The 5432-nt window shown below is 36.2% G+C and overlaps 1 long non-coding RNA gene across 1 annotated transcript in view; it reads left to right on the top strand.

The window, feature by feature from the left end:
• LOC106875556 (uncharacterized) overlaps positions 1 to 1557 on the top strand; it is a 3783-nt gene extending 2226 nt beyond the window's left edge. Inside the window, exons 2-3 of the long non-coding RNA XR_008267065.1 lie at positions 225 to 344; positions 1025 to 1557. This is a non-coding gene — a long non-coding RNA (uncharacterized LOC106875556). The remainder of the gene's footprint in view (positions 1 to 224; positions 345 to 1024) is intronic.
• The last annotated feature ends 3875 nt before the right edge of the window (positions 1558 to 5432 follow it).

Below are 5432 nucleotides of genomic sequence, written 5' to 3' on the forward strand. Positions count from 1 at the left end.
GTATATGTATATGTATATCAATATATATATATATATATATATATATATATATACATATACAGAGAGAGAGAGAGAGAGAGAGAGAGAGCTTCTTGTGGTCCACAGAAAACAATACAAAGTTGAATAAAGAAAGAGTAAAGGAAGAATATCCAAACACAATAAATACACCTCCATTCAAAATTCCACATGATCCCTAATTGGTGTTTTTTTCCCTTCTATTGCAGAGCCCCGATGTGAAAAAATTAGTTTTTTGAATACATACTGTTTGTCCGTCTGTCCACCTGGCCACCTCCAGATTTCTAACATTTCTGGCTGTCCAAGGGGTACCATTTGCTGCACATAAGGTACGTATTACAATATCTTCATTTATCTCTGACATCTTCTACTCATTGGACTCGTGGTCATGCTGGAGCAGCATGTTGAAAGGGTTTGGTTGAACAAATCGACCCCAAGACAGTTTTTTTTTTTTTTTTAGAGAATTTGGTATTTACTCTATTGATCTCTCTTGCTGAACCACTATGTTACAGGGTCATAAACAAACCAATGCCAATTATCAAGCCCTGGTGGGACACAGACACAACCACAAAAACACATACTTATATACACATACATCACCGTATCAAGTAGACTATTAAATATTGTTATACATCGCTGGTCACAATGCGATTCCTTGCATTTTAGTATTTTTCAAATGATGCCGACCTACTGCTCTAGGCAGACGGGCCTGCATTTTCTACTGAACTCAGCACCGGTCCTCCACAGCTCAAGGTTGCCCCTTGGTGCTATGCAGTGGTACTGAACTAGGAACCATGGGATTGCAAAGTGAGCTTTTTAACCACATGGCCATGCTTGCGTCTATATACATGTGTGTATATATATATTGCGGGGGGGGGGGGGAGAATTTGGATAGAAAAGTGTGAAGGACAGACAGATACACTGAAAGATGTAAATATGTTCAAACTTGTTTCGATTTCATTTAATTAAAATTAATTTAATTAATGTCCATTATTATTTTTCTTTGCAGCTTGCTCAACGATTTCATCTTCCAGACAAATGAATATATATACCTGTATATATACATATATATGCCTGTGTATATATATATATATGAGTCAGTATATTATATTATATACACACACACAACCTGATGTCATTGGTATATATGTATAATTTATACAGTCTATGAAATACAGTAAAACTTAATATACATGTATATATGTATGTATATGCATGTGTATATATATGTGTGTGTGTATGTATGTATATGCTTTGTATTTATATATATATATATATATATGTATATGTATATGTATACATGCATATATATACAAAGGTTTTATATATATGTGTGTGTGTATATATATATATATATATATATATATATATATATATATATATATACATATACATATATACAACGATAACAATTACAACAATGATGATGATGATGAATATTATAAAACATCTTAATATATGAACAACAGAAAAATCATTAAAAAAAAAACTATGTAAAAACAACAAAAAAAGTAATTAATAAAAATTAGCAAAAATGATTAACATGTTTGTTTTTATTTTTTGTATATACGATGTTTTTGTGTGATTTTGTTATTCTTGTAAATTCTTCTTCAGTTATTGGGTTACACCCACCCTGGGGCACTGTTGTGAATGATGGTAGCGGATTGCATCAAACTATCGGGACTTAGTTTCCATGCATTAGTTCTTTTATCGATCTCTATCTGCTGAACAACTACGTTATGTTTGTGACGTAAGGTAAATGGAATTTTGCACTGGTTTGCATCAGGGCAACAGAATGGGAAAGGCACAGGTAAAACTGGACCCGTACAGGTCAAACTAAAGCGTTTGACCACTAGGTGGTCATCCAATATGCTAGAGGAGAGGGCTCGGAATATACTAGGCTACCCGTGACCTGTTGGATTACCAGAAAACTCTGAGTTTCCCAGGAACAGAGTTTTGTGGGGGGGGGGTTCATTTCCAGGTTATTTCACATGCTTTGAACGAATGAGACATCAAAATCACATGGAAACGGCCCCTTTCCCCCCGGTAAAGGAAAGATTTGGCTGCTATTTCTTGCACGCTCTGCTACCACGTAACAGGTATTTCTGGTCCTTTATCACAAATAGCTGTTACGTGGTAGCAGGGCATTCTAGAAATAGCAGCCAAATATGTTGAATGCCCTCGAAAAATAAAACCTATGGAAAAAAACTATTTTACATTGAGATTACAAACAGGTTTTTTTTTACAAAATATACCAAAGAATTTTTTTTTTTTACAGTATTCACTTCAAAATAACGTCAAAAAACATTAAAATATTGTCTGTTTAAAGAAAGATAAAATATAGATCCTGTATTTTAGAAACATCTTACATTTTTGAAATCACATTTACTTAAAAAAAATATTTCTTAATGATTAAAATATTGTGTTTAACAAGTGAAAACAGTGTAAAACAAATCGAGAACTAAACAACCAATTTCATTCAAATTTTACACATGCCTTACTTAGGGTCCAGGTAGTGTTTAAGGCCCCCAAAATCTTTTACTTGTTGCCTGGTGCGAGATTACATCTTCATTATTTGAGTATTACTCAAAAGTGTAACAATAACATCCCTCTATTTTGATGTCAGGCAGTTTCACTTTTATACTGTCAGAGTGAAACTATTACCTCACATGTATACATCAACTATAAAAACACTGTCTGGTAACATATAAAATATAAACTGAAGCTAAAAATTATTAAAATATTCAACTTACCGGACAAGGGCTCCTGGCTCCTTTTTCCTGTAGGCGAAGAAATAAAAAAACGAAGATATTTTGATTGTCCAGGCATTGCTATTACAGACGAATTAACAATTCGACTCCAGTGATAAACACAAACCACAACATCGGGCTCACTACAAAAACCCCGCTAAATTAGCCACAAACACAAACACAAACACACAGACACACACACAAGCACACACGCGCGCACACGCACGACCATTTCATATATCTTTCAATTTTTGCTCTCAGCAAATAACACATTTTCATCTTTATATATATATAGATAAACCATTTTTCCCCTCTTTCCCCCTTCTCTTTTATTTCTTAATCCATATTTTTCGTATATTATACCCCATATAAAAAAAATTACGTTTTTTTCTCCCATTTCGTTATTTCTTACCCCGCTCATAAAATCTACTTCTTTCTATACACTTATTATTTTTTTCGCTTTAATATTCATTTCTGTAGTATATAAACAAAATTTTTTCTCTGAATACTATAATATATACATTAATACATACAAACAACGAATTATTAATAACTATAATAATATATATATATAGTTATTTTCCATTTTTATTTCTCAAAACTTTCCCTCTCAAAAATATTTCATCTTTAATTTTGTCTTTAATACCCTCAACAGCCCATGGCATCCCATATTATAATTAATTGACTTTTTCATGTCCCTCAATCCCTTATATATATATTTTTCAAATGCATTATAGTATTTTAGAAAAATTTCAATGTATAATATCTCCTCACATGAGCTCGGCATCCTCAGTTTATTTTGCTGTTCAACACGTGAAAGTACACAGTCTTTCCCTGAATATATCCAACTAAATGTGGGGTTTTTTTTTACATGTAAAATAGCTTTCAATGCTGCTAAGTCAAACCTAAAGCTGGATTGAAATATATGTAGGGTCTCTTTGGTTATTTCATTCGTAGATCCGGTCCCCTGATATTCTGAATTTTATATCTATTACATTTTCATTGAGATACTAATAAATTTAACCAAGTGTACAATATATTTTTTCTTCTCCATTTTCTTTTATTTTCTTACATATATGTATGTATGTATCTCTCTCTCTCTCTCTATATATATATATATATATATATCATCATCATCGTTTAACGTCCGCTTTCCATGCTAGCATGGGTTGGACGATTTGACTGAGGACTAGTGAAACCAGATGGCTACACCAGGCTCCAAGCTGGATGCCCTTCCTAACGCCAACCACTCAGAGAGTGTAGTGGGTGCTTTTTACGTGCCACCGGCACGAAGGCCAGTCAGGCGGTACTGGCAATGGCCACGCTCAAATGGTGTATTTTATGTGTCACCAGGGGCACTGGCAACGGCCTCGATCGAAAGTCCTTACACATGCCACGGGCACAAGTGCCAGAAAGGCGACGCTGGGTACAGGTGCCATCCCGATTTCGCTTTCGCTTGCCCCAATAAGTCATCGCAAGCTGAGTTTCGTGTCCAATAAAGGAGACGACGTTGGCATGGGTGCCAGTCGTCGAATTTAGTTTGGTTTCGATTTCACTTGCCTCAATATTATACTGTGAAGCTTAATTTAATTTTAATTTTTAATAAATTGATTTTAATTGAGTTTTTACTTGTAATTTTGGAAGGGCATCCAGCTGTAGAAACTCTGGCAAATTAGATTGGAGCCTGGTGTAGCCATCCGGTTGCACCAGTCCTCAGTCAAATCGTCCAACCCATGCTAGCATGGAAAGCGGACGTTAAACGATGATGATGTGTGTGTGTGTAGCTATACATTCTTGTTAACTTTAGCCTTTCTGAAACTTGGTTCAGGCTTCTGAATAGGTATCGCCACGACAAATTTCTCTGTCATGGCCAATGCAACAGTCACATGCTACACACCTTCCAAGCCACCGCTGTAAACAGCAGAAGTGAGTTAGGACGTTGGAACTTCATAGACATACACGGCAGAGTTCAAGGTCAATTTTTGCCAAGCGACTTCACTCTGCATGCTTTACCTTCGTCACTATGGCAACTGTCCGGATCCTTCTTAGTCAGACCAAGCACCAGCTGCCTGGCTTTCGAGCCGGTGGCACGTAAATAGCACCATTTGAGCGTGATCGTTACCAACGTTGCCTTCCTGGCACTTGTGCCAGTGGCACGTGAAAAGACATTCGAGCGAGTTCGTTGCCAGTATCACAGGACTGGCTCCTGTGTAGGTGGCACGTAAAATACACCATTTTGTGTGTGGCCGTTGCCAGTACCTCCTGACTGGCCTTCGTGCTGGTGGAATGTAAAAGCACCCACCACACTCTCTGAGTGGTTGGCGTTAGGAAGGGCATCCAGCTGTAGAAACTCTGCCAGATCAGATTGCAGCCTGGTGTAGCCATCTGGTTTCACCAGTCCTCAATCAAATCGTCCAACCCATGCTAGCATGGAAAGCGGACGTTAAACGATGATGATGATATATATATATATATATAGAGAGAGAGAGAGGGAGAGATTCAAAATTGAATGTGGCACTTAAGTTTAGGCACCAAATTACAGCATGGTATTATTCAAAGAATTCCAAAAACAAGGTGATCAAAAATCAAAAAAAACAACATGGATTTTAAAGGTCATTGCAGTACGCACGTTTCACGCTACTCCACTTATTTAAGTAATGCGAACAT

Source organism: Octopus bimaculoides, chromosome 30, assembly GCF_001194135.2.
Source record: "Octopus bimaculoides isolate UCB-OBI-ISO-001 chromosome 30, ASM119413v2, whole genome shotgun sequence".
Classification (NCBI taxonomy): Eukaryota; Metazoa; Mollusca; class Cephalopoda; order Octopoda; family Octopodidae; genus Octopus; species Octopus bimaculoides.